Source organism: Leucopleurus acutus (assembly GCF_964270905.1).
Source record: "Leucopleurus acutus genome assembly, chromosome: 17".
In the NCBI taxonomy this organism is placed as follows: Eukaryota; Metazoa; Chordata; class Mammalia; order Artiodactyla; family Delphinidae; genus Leucopleurus; species Leucopleurus acutus.
The window spans coordinates 64,093,111-64,112,761 of NC_139159.1; the positions used below are offsets into that span (position 1 = coordinate 64,093,111).

General features: G+C 42.7%; 1 protein-coding gene and 2 pseudogenes across 3 annotated transcripts in view; 1 reads left to right on the forward strand and 2 right to left on the reverse strand.

Annotated features, from left to right (window-relative positions):
- Positions 1-19,651, reverse strand: part of SAMD12 (sterile alpha motif domain containing 12) — a gene marked incomplete at its 5' end in the record, with an annotated part of 358,805 nt that overhangs the window by 82,618 nt on the left and 256,536 nt on the right. The window lies entirely within an intron of this gene.
- On the forward strand, positions 9,477-10,002 carry LOC309974090 (tumor suppressor candidate 2-like; annotated as a pseudogene). Its single transcript has one exon. The product of its transcript is annotated as a tumor suppressor candidate 2-like (transcript).
- On the reverse strand, positions 11,124-17,866 carry LOC309974392 (zinc finger C2HC domain-containing protein 1A-like; annotated as a pseudogene). The gene is made up of 2 exons: positions 17,822-17,866; positions 11,124-12,079 (listed from the first exon to the last, which is right to left on the reverse strand). The product of its transcript is annotated as a zinc finger C2HC domain-containing protein 1A-like (transcript).

A 19,651-nucleotide genomic window follows, 5' to 3' on the forward strand; every position in this document is an offset into this window, starting at 1 on the left:
ATGCAGGGTTTGAAACTCAGAAACATTAAGCACCTTCCCCAAGACCACACAGGTGCCAATGGCAGAGCCCAGCTGAACGTCTTCCAGGTACCTTAAGGATTTTGCAGACCCATTCCCCTCATTTTACACACGAGATGCTGAAATTTAGCCGTAAGGTATTTAGACACGGTAAAATAGTCTGAAATGTTAAGGATTTGTATACATCCAACTCTGATGATTCACGATAACTGAAGAGAATGTTACTTTGATGGTTAGCTTCTTGTGGGCCAGAAAAAAAGTCTGTTTTGCTCACCTTAGTGGTGGCACAGACTAGGCATTTAATCAATATTTGTGAATGAAAAGACAACGTATACAACTGAAAACAGAAAATATAGGAGTCAATTTATATTTGGTTTGGAAATAGATGTTTTTCTTAGCAGATTGATCCTCTTAGGAAATTATAACTTCTTCAGGATTACCACAGCCAGTTTGCTCTTTTTCCTTTCCTTTTCTTTTTTTTTTTAACACTTTAGTGAAAATCAGAGCCAGATGTGTGCTGCTAGAAGCCAGATGAAGATGTGAAATGCAAAACACCCCCATGCACAGTCAAATTATAGGTCCCAACTGTGATATTTTCTGGGGCCCTGGGGCTCCAAGCAATGCCAACTCCCTTCATAACCACTGTATCGGTCCACTCGGGTCTCCATGATGGATGGGATGTGGCAGGGAGAAGGGAAGGGGTGTCGGATGCCAGTGGGAGAAATGACGTGCCCCTCGCTGCGTCTTCACACACAAGCCAGCTCTGTCAGACTCTTCTCCCGCTCGATTTCCTTGGCATTGAAGGCACAGCTCAAATCTCATCGTAAACTCCCACTAGAGAAAGCTGCAGTGCAACCTACTCAGTTGAACAGAGCTGGCCCCCAATTTGGGGCATCCTGCCTGCTCAATCTGAGGGCAGCCTGCTTTCATGTCAGACACATCTGCCTGCCAGGTTAGGTGGGGAAGATGCTTGCTCAGCAGTGAGGCATGAGCTGACGTTCAGGGACTTGAGCAGAACCTGCTGTGCAACGTTGGAGAGAAAAGCTCTTCCTTCCAGATTGACAGCCAGCAATACCATTTTCTTGTTCGATGAATGCAAATCTTTTCATTTCTACCCCAAAGCGCGGGAGCCTGGCTATACATTTTGACTCTCCCCTGAGCTGAGCAGGCTGAAAAGACTGACATGGGTTTAACAGACATGATCAGCTTAGGTGGGCATCGTAGCTGGCAAATGGAACGTGAAGTTAATTGTGTCACTAGCGGAAGAAGATTCAGAGGCTTCCTTCGCTGCTAGAGCTGGGTGTGCTTCAGGCACACTGATGCTTGGCTGAAATTACCAGTAGTTCCGTGTCAGGAGGGCCTGTTTCTGAAAGGTTTTTTCCAATGTGACATTAATAATTTATAAATAGGCCAGTACACAAAACTGTATCTGTAAGAAGAACTGAGGGGTAAGATAAACAGGAACTTAACTTCTTAATAAAAAGTGAAGGATGAAAGAGACCAAAAAAAAAAAAAAAAAGCACTTGTGGGTAATATGTGGAGTATAAATATTGTCTTGTATCTACCATCAATGATCAGAAAAAAAGAAAAGATCATGTAGGATCATGCCATAAAAGGTGACACTTTGTGTGTTCCTTCTCCTCTGATCTGCTGTGAGCATCTGGTTGGATCTGAGTACATTAAATCTGATTAAAGTTTGTTTTTTACAATTGTTTAGACTCATCTAGTTAAGGAAGGCTGGGATGCATTCTATTCTATCTTGTGTATTGTCAACAGAATTGTCAGTGAAGTTTGGAATGTGGGAACTTTATTATGTAATTATGTGAGAGAGAAAGAGGGAGAACCCAGTTTTAGTTTGCAGTTTTGGCAGTTGGAAAAAATAAAACAGACTTTTTTTTTTTTACTTGAAAATTGGGCAAACTAGGCATACACGACACAAAAGAAATGGAGTTTGTCTAGGCCAGTTTTTGGCATATTGATTCGCTTAGACTTCTCCATCAATTAGATACAACACAACGTGAAATAAAGAGAGAATTGGATTCCTCTAATCAGCTGAATTACAAGGTTAGAGTTCTAAATTATTGCTTTGTTGTTGGAGCAGCAAATTATTGGTGAAAGGATATTTTTACTTCTATGCATTCATTTAATCTCTATATGCTTTTCTGATAGCTATCAGAAAAATGCTGATGCAAATATATGCTGCAATTAAATATATATAGATTACATTTTTTCATCATTCTAAATCTTAGAGATGCTTTGAAGCTCTGAGAGAACCAACACTCCACTTGCTGGAAAATAAAACCATGTCCAAACCACACAATCAAATCCCAAATCCCACATGGATAACAAAGGTGCAAAATTCCACATATGAAAGTATCAGATGTTAGAAACTCAATTTAGTACTATAAATCCACATCAATTTTTATTAAATAAAAACCTAAGTAAGAAAATAAATGTAAAATCCTAGTATACAACGGACTAATGGTTACTAATGGTAACCCCAGCTGTCGTTTACTGAACATTTACCAAGCAGTTCACACCAGGATAGGCACTAAGGGGGACCCACTGAAATAGAAGACCAAGTTCTGGCTCTTAATGAACTCAAGATATAGGTAACAAAAGGAAAGAAAGAGGGAAAAAGTGACCATAACTGGGAATTTCTATGGGCCAGACATTAAGCAGTTACACATATACATTTTATCCTCACAATAAACCTACCAGGTAGGTGTCACCAAGCCCTTATTGATGGTAAGGGTCAGTGTGTCTCTCCCTCATCACATGGCAAAGAGCTACAAAGCCCTTATCTCCACCCGTGTCTGAGCTTCCTGGCTCTTGTTCCTTCTGTTTCTCCAATGCATTTTCATCTTTGAATTTGTGTTCAGAATGCCTCCTTTGCCATATGAGGTTGAAATACCCCTTCCTCAGAGAAGGAAGCCATCCTTGAACACCCAGGCCAGGTAAGCCTGTTATATGACTGGCACTTAAAATCTGTTAATTCCCTATTTATTTGTAGGAACATTTGATTAATGTCTCTCTCTCTCTCTCACTAGACTGTAAATTCCCTGAGGGCACAGAGCCACAGTTTAGAAGTGAAGCTTGCCCTTTTTCTAATGCCATTCAGCCTCTATCGTGTATTTGTCACCTGCATTATTCAAAAGCATTTGCCGTCTTGTGCTGTATTTTACAAAAGAAGGTAAACAGAGCTTGGGTCTTGATGCCCAATTGTGAAGTGTTGGTTTGTTCATTCATTCATTTATATTTTCATCATGTATTCATTTAGTCAATAAATATTTGTTGACCACCTAGTCTGTGCTAGGAACTCTTCTAGCTGCCTGGAATACAACGATGAATAAAACAAAAAAATCCTTAGGATGAAGGACATTTAGTCAAAAATATGCTTGGTCTACAATCTTGATCCAGTTTCTAAGTGTCTGCTACGTATAAGACTATGTGTATAAGGTTGCGTGACAGACTGACATGCAGACTAATGGACAACTTTTAATTAACATAAATATATTAAATATGAAGTCTGTAAAATGATGAGGTGGATGTAGTGAGAAGCCTTCCATAATAGATACAGTCAAACGACTGTGGTGGCTTTCAAGAGCCACGTATTTATTCTGTTCACGTTCTCGTGGCTCCACAGGTAACTGGAATGCCTATTTGACAGTTCCTGCCATGGATGGTTTAAAACCACAAAAGAAAACTGAGGTTATCACCATGCAGTTGCTCTGCAATTTGTCCGTAACTTGATGATATAACTAACTGGTCCTAAGAATATCCAAGAAAAAATAACTCGGACTCTGATGGTCATTCCAAAAGAAGAATTACCCAAATGTTTAAGCCATGGCCATGTCACTGGTATAAGGAAACCACCTTCTAAAGGGACAGATGTCGCAGGGACAGCCAAAAGAAGAAATACAAATGGACCGTAAATCAGACAGGAAAGCAATTCAACCTTATCAGTAAGATAAATGCAGATAAAAGTTGCTTGTCATTTTAAAGCTAATTAGAAAATATTTAAAAGGAAAAAGAAATACCTAGTTTGTAGAGGCTTTTTCAGGAAGGTAAATGTTTTACATTTTTGAGGGGAGGGTAAATATTTATGAATTTTCAGAAGGGCAATTTGTTCAGATGTGTATGTAATATGAACTCTTTAAAGTGTTCCTACACCTTTTGGAGCGCATAACTTCACTGGGGAAAAAATAAAAAGTTTTATTATATGCTTATTTTTAATTGTAATAATACACAAACAGAAAAAGTCAAATGCAGTGCTTATAACTGAAAAAAGCAATCTGCCCATTGTTGCCCATCTAGTGAACTTCCTGTCAGACACAACCACTTTTAATATTTTAGCTCTTTCTTGTAGTATTTACATCAACTGTTCATACACTTATACCAAGGGATTCCCTTGCAAAGAATCTAGAAATAGATTTTTGGTAGATCTAGAAATACTACCAGGTATGTGCAGCCTGTCATTATTTCTAATAATAAGAAAATCAGAAGCAACATTTGCTTGGATTATTTGACTAAATGATGGCCTAAATGTGCAACCGAATATTAAGTAGCCGGGTATATTTAAATGACATGGCAATAAAATAAACATAAAAGAAATTATCTTTAGATAGAGGCTGGTACTCTTCTGAATGTCCAAATTCTCTTCAATAAATGTATGATTACTTATCAACAGAACAATGAACACCATTTTAAAAGGTGAAACTTTTATATTCTGTAGTCTAGAGGCTTTGATTTCATGTAAGGGTTGAGGGAAGTGCAGTTTTCATAAGGTATAGTTGGGAAAAATCTTTGCTTTTGGTTCACTTCTGTGTGAAGGAGACATTAATAGGGGCAATGATATAACATTTGCATGAAAAACGAAGAGAGTTTGACTAGAGTCTACTTGAGTCATGGAGTGCGCTGTGTGTGGAGGCCTGGACAGGAGAACTGACAAATAAATGGGGTGTTAGAGCCTGGCAGATACCCAAGTAGGCAAGTGGTCAAATTCCTCAAGGTTGGTGGGACAGGAAGGGGTCATGCACATCCAGGTAGAGTCCAGAGATGGGGTGGGTCAGATTCAGCAAAGTATCACCAGCAATGGGGTAAAGCAACAGGGATCATCTGGGAGGGTCTCGAGGCTTATAACCACGATGAAAGATGTGGGTCACTCAGGGCCCATCAACCTTAACTGTGAAGATGCCTAAGGGTAAACTATGCCCCAGGCAAGTCAGCAAGCCAGAGAGAAAAAGACGAATATCATATGATATTGCTTATATGTGGAACCTATTTAAAACAATGACACAAACGAACTTATACAGAAAACAGAAATAGACCCGCAGACATAGAAAACAAACTTATGGTTACCAAAGGGGAAAGCGGGGGAGGGAAAAATTAGAAGTTTGGGATTAACGTATACGCACTACTATATATAAAATAACCAACAAGGACCTAATGTATAGCACAGGGAACTATACTCAATATTTTGTAATAACCTATAAGGGAAAAGAATCAAGAATATTGATTGAGTCCAAGGAGTTGGCAGTTGGAAAAGTTCAGATGAAAGATCATCACCCCAAAATGTACCTAAGTGGCTTTAGGAGATGTTCTGAAAGATTAGCAACAATCTCTTTGTAGCCTACAGACATGTGGCTCTAAGCTAAGTACATATAAGTCAATTTAAATAGATTTTTTTTTTTTGGATGGGGAAGCGTAGATGGTAGATTGATTCAATCTCTCAAATTTGCATAGTAAAAGTTGCCTCAGAGCTGGGCAACTGGCTCACCTCATGACCACGTGAAAGTCATGTCTATCAGGGTGAGTTAGGCAATGCTGCCCTGAAACTCAATGACTTGATATAAATAACAAATGATTATTCTTCTTTCATATGACAGCTTTACGTGAGTAAGGCAGCTTTCCTCCATCACAAACTCACAGATCTAGGGACCCTCCATCTCGGCAGGCCACCATCTTGAATACATAGTCTCCACTGTTGCCCAGGGAAGGGGCGAGAGAGAGTGGAGAACGACGCAGGGAGCTGTGTGGCCCGATTTGGAGGTGGCATACACATGCCACTGGGCCAGACCTAGTCATTTGGTCTTAACATAAGTATAAGCACAGCTGGGAAATGCAGTGTTTCTGTGTGCTCAGGAGGAGTACTGGGATAGCGATGGTTCTCAACATCTGGTCCCAGATCAACAGAATCAGAATCAACTAGGATTTTGTTAGAAAGGAAAATTCGCAGGCTCCACTGAAGACCGACTGAATCAGCAGTTCAGCAATCAGTGTTTCGACCAGCTCCTCAGGTGATTCTGATGCACACTGAAGTTGGAGAATCACTGGGGGAGGGGATCTCTTTCACGCCTTATTTTTGACTACCTACTATGCATTTATTTTTCTAAAATTGGGGTATAGCTGGTCTACAATGCTGTGTTACGTTCTGCTGTGTAACGAAGTGAATCAGCTTTAATGTATACATATATCCCCTCCCTCTTGGACCTCCGACACCCCCCATCCCACCCATCTAGGTCACCACAGAGCACTGAGTTGAGCTCCCTGTACTACACAGCAGGTTCCCACTAACTATCTGTTTTACACCTGGTCGTGTATATATGTCAATCCCAGTCTCCCAGTTCATCCCACTTCCCCCGCCACCCTGTCTCCACACGTCCATTCTCTACGTCTGCGTCTCTATTCCTGCCCTGCATATAGGCTCACCTGTATCATTTTTCTAGATTCCACATACACGCGTTAGGAAAACTGGACAGCTACATGTAAAAGAATGAAGTTAGAACACTCCCTAACACCGTACACAAAAATAAACTCAAAATGGATTAAAGACCTAAATGTAAGACGGGACCCTATAAAACTCTTAGAGGAAAACATAGGAAGAACCCTCTTTCAGCCTTTTTGGCTAATTTTTAAATGTTACAGATTACAGATAAGCAGTGCATCTCCATAGAATCGTGTATGACTCTGAGCATTTATACACTTACTCTGCTGGGAATTAAACTTACAGTTTCTACAATGTGCAAATTTAAACATATCTTACCAATTATCAACTTAATACAGTAACACAGAATGCTTATGAAGAACAGCATGTGTTTGTGAGTATTCTTTTATGGAGTCAAATAACTTTATGCACTTCTAGGCAGACATTTATTTACTTGAAGGTTAAAACATGCCTGACAATGGCTGAACTATTTGCAGAAACTCAAAACAAACAAGCCAGAGTAGAAATGCTAATGACAAATTAGAGGCAGGATCAGATAGACTGACATGGGAATGAAACTCTGGGACCAAAATGACATGAAAACCTTGAAGAGAAAGTTTGGAAATGCAAAGAGTGAAATGTGGTGGGACCATGGGATGTGAAGAATTAGCAAAAAGCTGTAGTCGAGGTGGAGGACCCTTAGCATGTGAAACAGGTTCCAAGTGTGAACACTGCCACGAGTGAAGAAAATGAACAAAAATACGGAAAGCTGTGATGGAAGTGGTTCTCTTGACCCACTGACGGAAACACTTCCTGTGTTATTAAAATGCTCACTGGGGGTGTGTCATTCAAAGCGGAAAGCTACAGATACAAAAGCAGCTCAGTCATCTTCCACCCATAAACGTACCCCAGTATGAATCACTGACCAGTATTTAATCTCAGATACCTATAAGATGCTTCAAAAGGTGGAATACTGGATTCATTAAGTGTGGTATCTTAGAACAATAAGATTGTTCATTTGTTTAGAATAAACATATGCATAAACTAACTGCATTCATATTTCATTAAAACTTTAAGACCTGCTAGAATTGCCATGATGAGTATAGATATTTTATCTTTTAACCAGTTTATAAATTATAAAAGCAATGCACGCTCATGGACAAAAATGATTCAAACAGATGGTTACTGAATGAAAAGGAAACACTCTCCTCCACGTTTCTACACTGCCTGGACATAACCATTGTCACTAGTTCCTTATGTTATCCTTAGAGAGTTTTTCTACAGGTAGGGAGTCCTTGACCTGTATTTTAGGAGCATCTCATTTAAAATAGGTACCTTAGGGACTTCTCTGGTGTCACAGAGGTTAAGAATCTGCCTGCCAATGCAGAGGACATGGGTTCGATCCCTGGTCCAGGAAGATCCCACATGCCGCGGAGCAACTAGGCCCACGTGCCACAACTACTGAGCCTGAACTCTAGAGCCTGTGAGCCACAACTACTGAGCCGTTGTGCCACAACGACTGAAGCCCGTGTGCCTAGAGCCCTGCTCTGCAACAAGAGAAGCCACCACAATGAGAAGCACACGCACCACAACAAAGAGTAGACCCCACTCACCGCAACTAGAGAAAGCCCGCGGGCAGCAACGAAGACGCAACGCAGCCAAAAATAAATAAATAAAATTTATGAAAAAAACAAGGTACCTTAGCTGTCAAAAAGAAGGCAGAGGCAACACATGTAGAAAATGACAGTGGAAACTAAGAAAATTTTTAAAAGCTCAAACGAAGGCCAAGAATAAAATAAGTATATAAATACACAAATGTTGGAACGTGGTAAAGCTCTTCACAACATTTTCTAGTGCCATAGAGTTGAGCGTTTTTGCTGGGGTGGATTCAAAGGGCAAAGGACCAAAGGGGGAAAAATTAAACATCTATATTATTCATGGAAGCCAGAGGAGGGGAAAATGAATGACCTCCAAGGAAGAAGTGGGAGCATCTTCAGTTGTTAAATTTCCCAGGTCACATCTTGTGATGTAAATGGTGGCATCTTGAATCTGTAGCCACGTTCATCTAGCCCTTTGCTCCTTTATTGATTTATTTTAATTTTTATTTCTTTATTTTTGAGACCAACATTATTTATTAAAGAATCTAGCTGAAAAGACAGCAATTCACCAATTCCTTTATGATCCTCAGGTTATGCATAGGCATCACTCTTAAAACTTTCCAAATGGCAGATGCCCAGATCCCACTCTCCAAACTAAAGAAATCAAAATCTCAAGGAGGGACCCTGATGTGTTCACTTTTAGAAAGCTCCACAGATGCTTCTTTCTAAGGGGCAACCAGGATGGAGAGCTAGCATCTTAGATACTTGAAAATCTATCCATCCCTGGATTAAATCTGAATAATGAATATGTACATGTTACGTGCTTACAACAAAAGCAGACAATATATATAGCTACACATAACACACCCACATCACAACTGGTTTTGGTGGGGCACAGGATGTCACGTTATAGGCCTGCATTGAGGGCATCTTAAAAAAAAACACCCTATGAAGTCCATTGCCATATTTAGTATGGATTCAGTAGGGATGTTAATTAAGAAGTTAACAAGTTATCCTGTGTCTCCTTATGAGAAATCAAAGGAGAACTTCTGAGGCCTCAGAACCAGTTGTACTTTCACAGAGAAAGTGATACATTTTTCTGTTTTAGACATCATGAATCAAGTTACTACTCCTATCCTCTCCTGTACTTTGGCTCCTACAACAAAGTTCAAACTCCACTTTGTGGCCCGGGGCTAGTCCATCTACAGGGTCTCATGCCACACATTTTGTGGACTAACCCCATTCCTTTTTCCACTGTATCTTTTAATTCTCGTCTTTCCTTTTCTTCTTTCATTAAAAAAAAAAAATGTTGTGGGAGACAGCGGAGCCTGCGCAAGGCGGCGCCGACGGCCCTGTGAGAGCGAAGCGGCCGTGGGGCCGCGCCGGCGGCCGCAAAGCTCGCGGCCTGCGGCCCTTCGCCTCGGCGGCACGGAGGCGGCTGTCGCTGAGCAAGCTTTGGTCGTGCTCCGCTTCGGAGCCACATGCCGCCGCGGCTCCATGTTCTATGCCGACGACGGGGATATGGCTCACGAGCTCTATGAGGAGACAGTTGTCACCAAGAACGGGCAGAAGCAGGCCAAGCGGAGGCGGGTGCATGAGAACCTGATTCCTCAGGGCATCGGAAGCTGGATCTCCCCTCGCATCCACGTGGATTTCCCTGCGATCCTCTATGAAGTGTGAGTCTGGGGGGTGGCAGCTATAAACACACCCTGGCCCCAGCAAGAACCCCCCCCCCCCAGGCTCCAGGTGTGGCTTCCATCGAGGAACCTAGGCTGGGCCCACAACCCTGAATAAACTCCCCTGGCCTGGAACCTTCAACGGTGAGCAGGGCCGCCCTACAGTGCTGGTTGGGTGTTGGTTTGTATGTGGACAGGAGTTGGCCGGTGGCCGGCAACGGCTGACGGCGGAGTTCCCAGTCGCCCTTCCCCAGCAATCCCCCCGAGGAGCATGGCAGGGCATGTGCTGGTCAGGAATGCCTGGCTCCTGTGCCCTTGCCTGGCCTGCTTTCTTGCAAGCTTGCCCAGGGCCCAGCGCTGCTGGAGGCTACAGCGCTTTACAAGCAAGGTCTGCCTTCTTCCAGCCCCAGGGTGTGGGAGCTGTACACAGTGGGAACTTCCTTTCCTTCTCATTGGAGCATTTCAGCCGTTTGCTAACCTCAATTCCTCCTGTGTTGGATCGAAGCTAGGGGCAGAACAAGCCTGATTCTTCCTGCCTACCTGCCCGTCTGTTTCCCCCAGATGGATGGACAGTTTGCTGGCCGTTAATAGGTGTGGGAGGCTTCTCCCTCTACCCCGGGCTGGGCTCATCCCTCCCCACTGCAACTAGCTGTTGGCCCCCACCCCAACTGAGAGGGCACAGGATGGTGACCAGGAAGGGCTCTGGATGCCTGTGCCTACGGGGGCGTTGCCGCATCCCACCTACCGTGTCCAACCCCCCTTGCCCTTACACATCTGCCACCCTGTGGTAGGGATAGCACCCTAGGGCTGCTGCCAGTAGCTCTCAGGAGCCCACCACCCCTTGCCCTACAGCATCCCCATCCCTTCAGGATCAGTAAGAGAAAAGTACTGGAGCCCCTGGGTAGGGACAGAAAGGAGAGAACAATCATAAAGGAATACTTAAAATGTGAACGCTTGTAAATAGTCTAGTCTGTGATATTGGGGCAGAGTGTGATTTCTACAGAGAAATGACTTTTAAAAAGAATTCCTTACCGTGCAAACTCTGTGTTTTAAGCGTGTGAGAAATGGCTTGGGGAAGGGTAGCCCTCGATCGAGGAAGGCTGTTGTGTTATTTTTTCAATAAAATTACTTGTAGACCCTGGCCATGTAGCTCTCAGTATATGTTTTTCTTTTGCTTGCGAGCACACCTGAGGCAGGATCTCTAAATGGGTAATAACTCATGTCTTTTGAGGGCACTGTCTGATTTTGCATCACTGTCATGCAACCTCTGCACATGTCTTCCAGTTCGGAGTGGAGGGCCTAACTTGTCCATGTTACCTACGCGAGGGGCTGCTATCCCTTTATGGGAGGAAGACAAGGTCCGAAGTTTGTTTCCCAAAGAGCTGTTAACTGAAGACGCTTTACCCGAAGGAACACCTACAACAGTTTTGCTAGTGCCACTTGGCTGTGGTAATCGTGAAGATCCTGATGAGGCGGTTAGAGAACTGGACTTTTTAAGTGCAGGTGCCTTACACTGTGTCCGAGAAGTCGAGTTTCCCTTGGTATCAGTAGAACATTTGCCTGTATTACTAATATGCACTGCCTGTTCTTTACAGAAATTTATATGTCTATCAGCTGCATTTTCATTAAATCTCCTCTGGCAATATGGACACTGAATGTAATCAGGATCATAAAAAGGTGGAGGAGGGGAGGAAGTTTGCCACCCTCTTTAAGGGCCTGACCGAGGCCTTTAGCTGCTCTTATGGTGGCAATGAACTCTTCATGCTTTCTTCTCCAATTAGATGGCTCCTTTGGTGGTTCAGGCCTGGGTTTAAGAGGCTTTACTGTTGGAATATCCGTCCCTTCAGCTCTTTGTCTGCTTGAATCAAAAGTCTTCCGTTTTTTAGTGGCAGTTTTCTGGCAAATAGGTCCATGTTTTTTTTAATGCCACTGGAAAGGATGCCCTTCCACAAATCTTGCAAGGTAACAGTTCTCCAACTTGGACACTTCCATTCCAGTGACTCCATAGCGCCACCGCCTTGGGCTCCGCCAGACTCCTCCGGTAGCACCCAGCGCCGCCACCCAGCTCTGGCCGTAGCCTCCTTTATTTATTTATAATGTATTTATTGAGTCTCTACTGTGTAACATGAGCTCTGATCTCAAAGAGCTTATGAGAGAGCTGGAGAAAACACAACGAGCATAGATGAAACATTTGGAGAGTAAGTGGTGGTATATAAAGAGATAAATTGAATATAATCAAGTGATAGCCTGCAGAGTGCCCTGAGCAACACAATTAAATTCAAGCCATAATCCATGTTGATTTTAAAAGTTTCCTACAATTTCTCACTTTCCGCTGTAACTAATGCCTGGAGTTCAGTAATGTAATTTATCCATGACTGTATTTCCATTCTCAGAGAGAACTCTGTTGTTCTTGAAATGCGTATATGTGTATATGGATGCATACTTCAAAATACCTGTTTGGTTTTGGGGGAGGGAGGGTGGATTTGACTGCATCTAGTGAGTGACTCTTCAAATTTAATACCTCCGGGAACATATGCCACAGGATCATAACATCTAGAGACAGAAGCCTGAGAAGTCAACTAGGTCAGTCCCTTGCCACCAGGTAGGATGGATCTTCTGACCGATTACCTAGCCACAAAGTTACGGTATACATAACCATACATCTTTTACATCTTTTCTTCCTGCATATATTGAATCAAAGAACAACCAGGCATCTGGTATGGGAGCGTTATAAAGCCATATGTGATGCTCACTAATACAAAATGCCTGGAAGGAAACTAAGTTAATACATATGGCATTAAATTTACAAATGAAGGCTTGTCCATCATCAAAGACCCAGAATGTGTACTGCCACGACATAACAGAGAACTTATGAGGAATATCTGTTTTCTTTTGTGCATCATCCCCCTCAACACAAGCAACTAAAAGAAAGACATGTGTGCATTTCCTGGACTTGATCTGGGGCATGCAACACATTTTACGAAGGGATTAAAGGGCCCGAGGTCTTTTACACAAGACTATTATGCCAATTCCATGTCAGAGACAACTTACATTGTGAAGTCTTCAAAAGAAAACTACGTATGCATTATGCCAAAGCCATAAATATTATTGGAGATTCTTAAAAAAAAAGTTACATGTAAGGGACAAAATAGAAGACAGCTCTGGAATGGAATCTTGTGGCTCTACTCCAAACGCTGTATGGTTTCCTTTTCCAGGAGAGAGAATGTGCAGCTCATCCTCCATCACCCCATATATCTGATTCGAGGAGATACTGACAAGAGGGTTTTTACAAGAATTCTATGATTCACAAAGTCAACGAGGAAACAGAATCCTCTCATGTCTTTGACGTTGGCAGTACCTTCTTAGGATCTCAAAAAGAAAGTTTCTTTCCTTTCCAATTTTGACCTTTTCTATTTGGCAGATGTTAATTTTTTTTTTTTTTCCTGCCTGTGTTTCTAATGGAGCTTGAAATTTACACGGCTTTTTGTTTACCTCCTAATTTGTGTGCCGCCACCATCAATGTTATCAGCATAGTTCTGGGAATAGGGTTTATTTACTGCTTCTGTTGAGCCAGCAAATGGAGAAATGCAGAAAGGACTGTTCTGCTCATCCCATTTCAGTGTAGAGTCTCCTTCCATTCACAGAAACAGCCTTTACTGAGCAGCCAATAACCTTCCTGGGTGCAAAAGTCAACAACCATCCTCAGTGCTTGTTCTTGATGACATTTCCGAGCTGTTTTAGACACAGTCGAGTATATCCTGACCACCCTGACCCCCCTCCTTGTTAACAGGTAACCCAGAAACTGAACTTTGTACCCATTGAACAATAGCTCTCCATTGTCCTCCAACTCCCAGCTCCAGGTAACATCTACTTTTTGTCACCGTGAATTTGCCTATTCTAGGTACCTCATATAAGTGGAATAAAACAGTATTTGTTCGTTTGTGTATGGCTTATGTCACTTGGTATAATGTTTTCAAGGTTCATCCAGGTTGTAGCATGTATCAGAAATTCATCCCTTTTTATGACTAAATAATATTCAGTTTTATGTATATACCACATTCTGTTTACCCATTCACCTGTTGTGGCACATTTAGGTTGTTTCCACTTTTTGGCAATTGTGAACAACGCTGTTGTGAACACCGATGTACTAAGATCTGTTTAAGTCCCTGCTTTCAACAGAAGGACACTTTTGTTTTGCAAAATTTTCATCCAGAAAAAATGTCTAGCCAGGTATCAATTATTAGTCATTTATCCTGGTCCACAACTTGGACTTGGTGCTGCTCTAGTCACCTGTTTGCTTTCAGATCCATACTTTCCTCTTCTTTGCCTACTCTGTTTGCATGAAACTACATTTCCCAGACGTCCCTGCCCTCTGGCTTCCAGGCAGTTCTAGCCAGTGTAAGGCACTAGAAAGAGACTAAGGGGCAGAAGAAGGGAAACGCCAGCATATTTCTTCCTGGATCACTTTGCTACTGGTGGCATCTAGAGCAGGGACTGCATCTCCTGGCTCTAGCTCCCACTGGAATGGCCGACTGGGGTTCCAAGTTCTGCCAACCAACCCTGACTTCTAAACTCTGTCTCTTCGTTTATCCCTCCAGCACCAGGGAAGGTAGAAGCTTCCCACTGCTGTTAACCTCTGGGTTGTCTCATTTTTGTACTTGTGCTGCAAATTGTCTTAAGTTTTCTCTTCAAAATATACCAGGAATGGTTTCTGGGTTTCTGTATGGAACCTGAATGATAACCATTCCATTGGGAAAAGAAGGTCCAAAGTTTCTCAGGACGCAGAACCGATGGCAGTGACTCTTAGCTGTCCTCAATGTATCATCCATTTGGTAGTATATTGTTTCCAAGCTAGACCTGTAGTTTGGTGTGGCCATGTGAACGAGTTCTGGCCAAACTGATGTCATCAGATGTGTTGTGTGGCAGATTCTAAACCTTCTTTAGAAGTCAGCTGCTCCATACTCTTTGTACCTTCTTCCCCCTTTCCTGCGGTTTGGAACATGGATGTGACAACTGGCATTCCATCCTGGAACATGAGGACGTGGGCCACATCTGGGGGAGAGCAGGACCAAAAGCCATAGAAGCGAGTCCTCAAGAACTTTATGGAGAAAAACCGCCATCCCAGGCCTGCTCTGCCCGTCTCCAGTTTTACATGAGAAGCAAATAAAATTCTCTCTTGTCTAAGCTCCTGCTCTTTCTAATCTATCCCAGCCAATCTGAGATCTAACCAATTCAAGACCCAAGCCATGAGCTCAGTGTCTGTCCCGGACTGCTGATTAATTTCCTTATACTTTTCCTTAACAAACTAAAGCAAGGTCCTAGATCCTCTGGTCTTATTCCAAGTTTTGGCCTTTTCCTGTTTATACCCAGAATTGACCTGTTCTCAACCACAAAGCTTTTTATTCCCTTTAACAGCTTCTGCTCTGCTTATTAAATTTTCTCTGAAAGGTAGGGGTCAGAGACAGCTACTAACCAAGCCCACATCCCACCTAGAAAATGATTAGAGTCTGGATGTTAGAGAATTTTTAATTAAAAACCTGGGAACATTGTTCCTCGGGTATTAATAAAGCCAGCAAAATGGAGAATCAGCATGGCCTACCACTGCAACACAGACCGTTAGTGTCCTGGTCTCAGAGCCCTCTTCCCAGAGCTGATGGGCTGGAACTATACCTAACGGCTGCCAGGTACAGATAAATCTCACCTCTACTTCACCCAAGTGGGCGTCAGTTAGAAATATGGACTTCTAGGACGGTGGTTCCCAAACTTCACTGTGCATGAAAATCACTTGGGGAAACTTATCCGAAATGAAGATTCCCATCCTTCTGCTCATGATTCAGTTGGACTGGGGTGGGGGCCATGAACCTGCGTGATGAAAAGGACCCCAGGTGTCTCTAAAGCACATGGTCTAGGGACCACCCTAGGAGAGACCATGCTCCTGGGAAATACATGAAGACTATAAAACAGCCACAAGTGCAGAGAACTGTCATCAGCTGGGGGTGGGGCTGGAGCACATTCAATGATGCCTACCACGTTCCAGGAGCTCTGCCAGGCATTTTCGAGACATCGTCTAGTTTATGCTCCGATAACCTGCATAACTATCATTATGACACTTGTTTTGCAGTGAGCAACCCGAGGTGTAGAGAAATTAAGCAACTTGCCTAAAGTTAAACAGTGGATTCAAAGCTGGGTGTGCGTGTGTGGGCTGGATCTAGTCTACTGATTCCTCTAGGTTTGCTCTGCACCCTTCCCCATCATGCTCCGTACTCCTAGACACTGACCTGCACGGACGGCATCACAGGGCCCTCTGCCCTCTGGCTTCCAGTTGGGTTGGGTCCTGCCAATGGGAAGTGCTGGGAGAAGACTAGGGGGAGGGAGGAGAGGAGTTCAGGGTATTGATTCCCCAGCTGCCCTCACTGCGGGTCTCCAGGGTTGCATCCTTTGACCAAAGGCCACAGCTCTTGTCAGTGGCTCTTGCCACATGACTGTCCCCGTCTGAGTTCCTGTAACTATTCCATCTTCTTGCCTCTTCCAGCCTAAGGCTGATAACTGGTACCCTTCCTCTCTTTCTGTCTAATTAGGATGAGTGAGTTTGTTGAGGGAAGGGTCTGTATCTTTTTATCTTTGTACCCCCTGTGTCTAGAATAGTGCCTGTTTACATAGTAGAAAAATTTTACTGCATGTTGACATGAATAAGCACTTTACTACTCCAACAATGTGCTAAATATTCTCTAACTATTAACTCATTTAATTCTTGTTATTTATTTATTTTAATTTTTGAGAACCAATGTTCTTTTAAAAAAGAAAGTTACTGGATGTTTGTCCCAGAAAAATGAAAACGTTTATTCGTGCAGAAGTCTGTACACTAATGTTCATAGCAGCTTTATCGATATTTGCAATAGCCCAAGACTGGAAACAAGCCACATATCCTTCATTGACTATAAAGTTAAACGAATTGTGGGACATCCACCCAACTCACCCACGCTTTAATAAATCCTCACTTTTTTTTTTTTTTTTTTTTTGCGGTACGCAGGCCTCTCACTGTTGTGGCCTCTCCCATTGCGGAGCACAGGCTCCGGACGCGCAGGCTCAGCGGCCATGGCTCACGGGCCCAGCCGCTCTGCGGCATGTGGGATCTTCCCGGACCGGGGCACGAACCCGTGTCCCCTGCATTGGCAGGCGGACTCTCAACCACTGCGCCACCAGGGAAACCCCTTCCTTTCTTTATATGTATACATACACACACACGTGTGTGTAGTGTATTCATTCATATAGTAGTAAAAATTAAGCCACATTCCAAACCAAGAATACTAAATTAGTGTCAGGAGTGAAACTCTTTATGAATTTGAGCATTTGTTCTTTCCATCAAATCATATACACCAGGGGTAACTATTTCAGACTTAGCAAAAAAATGCAATAGATGAGGTTGCTAGAGATGTTCCTTAAAAAGGTAAGTTGATCCTTCTACTTCACCTCTACCCCCAGCCACTGCCTTCTGCCTGGAGGAGCCATGCTGCTCTTTGAAATCACTTATTATCCATCTTGTCTGCTATCCCAAATAGTTCCAATATAACATCATTTCTATTAAAAAAAGAGAATAAATTCATTAATTTCTTGATAAACATAAGGCACTTTCCAGGTGCCAACAGAGTCTCTGCAGGTCAGTACCTGCAGAAAAGGAGGAGAGAAGGGCTGGTCTCACATTTCCATCTTGGAGGAATTCCATAACCACCATCTCAGCTGCTGTTTTGTGCTTGGCCACGTGGAGAAATATAAGTGGTGTCAAGCCAGAATACCCTCTCTCAACTTGTAAATTAGCAGATTACCCGCAGATCATCTAATTTTCCTCCCTGCTGCTCTCTCACCCGCATGCCAGTAGTGTTTTGAACTAATATGTCAATACAGGGGCATAAAGTGATTTATGTTCTACATAAATTTCTAGTTTCTGTTTATGACAGAAAATATCTCCCTTAAATCCACAGCAGACATGTACCAGGAAGGAAATCTCTTAAATTCCTCCATTAATGGTTTTGTACCGGTGGCTCTTGATAAAGGGCCAATTACAGTTTTGAGATCTGTGTGATATAATCTACTCTCTTTGGTTGCAAATTTTAACTTCTTTCTGTGGTTGTGTCCTACCAATTTGGTTCAGTCAAATCAAGAAAAGTTAAGATTCCTTAGTAGTAATATGGGAATATTATTACTTCATTTAATGCCAAGCTAAGGTAACTAAGTTTCTCTGCACTAATTCTGTGTCCATCTGTGAATCCAGTTAAGGAAGAGCAGGAGTTTTGACATTAGCACAGCCTTTGAACCGAGCTCTGATTCTCACTGGGTGTGTCACCTCGGGAGTTTGGATAAATGTTTTTAAATAGTTATTTTGCAATGAACCTCAATGTACGTTAAATGTCATCAGAAGGTTAGGAAAAGTCCTTCCAGAAGTCTCCCATTGGAGATGATGGTGCAAAAGCAAACGTGCACGGCCCAGCTATGGGAGAGGGCTTGAGGAAGGGAAAATTGCTGCAGCCCCAATTGAACAGCCACTGCTCTTGGGGCTGGAAGACATCTCCAGGTGAGTCAACATCCCCTGAGAGCTATTATTATCAGGGTTCACCCTGAGAGCTGCGGTCCCAACATCAGAATCAAGAGATCTAACTTCTTAGAGATTTCCGGTAACATCTCCTTTTTGGTGTGAGTTACTCTCAAAATGCTGGGGCAGGTGTGGGAGAGAGTCAAATTTCAAAAATTAAATGAAGGCACTGGCATTGCCAACTTACCTTTCTACCTAAGGATGTAAAAACAAGCAAGCAGAAATTCTAGATCTAGTTAACATGGTCTGAGAATGAAGTTTTCTGTGAGGATGACAGATGCCACATCCCAAAGGGAGATGCCATGAGCCTTGCACATGCAACACAAGTTTTGCAAAAGAGGTGCGAAGCCAGTTTCATTATCTTAACCCCTCAGTCATACCAAGAGCACATAAAGGTTGGGAGCATATGCCTAAAGATTTCTTTAAAACAAAATATCAAGTGTTGGTGAGGATATGGAACAACCAGAACTCTTATACACTCCTGGAAGGAGGGTTTATTATTAAAACCACTTTGAGACACTGGAAGAATCTACTAAGGCTGAACATATATGTACAGACTGAATTGTATTCCCCACCCCTAAATTCATACGCTGAAGTCCTAACCCTTAGTACGTCGGAATGTGACCATATTTGGAGATGGGATCTTAAAGAGGTAATTCAGTTAAAATGAGGTCATTAGGGTGGGCCCTAATCTATTATGACTGGTATCCTTATAAGGAGAGAAAATTTGGACAGCGACATACAAAAGGAAGCCCGTGAGAGAATACAGGGAAAAGACAGACATCTCCAAGCCATGAAGAAGGTCTCAGAAGAAACCAACACTACTGACACCTTGATCTCAGACTTCTAGCTTCCAGAACTATGAGAAAATAAGTGCTGTTGTTTAAGCCAGCCAGTATTTGGTACCTTGTTATGGTAGCCCTAGCAAACTAATAGTCTACCCTACCCTACTCAGCAAATCCACTCCTAATACGTACCAATGGAAATGTATGGTTTTGTTCACCCGAATATGTCTGATATAATCTAGAACAGAACTTTTTACAGAGTAGCTGCAAACTGGAAACTA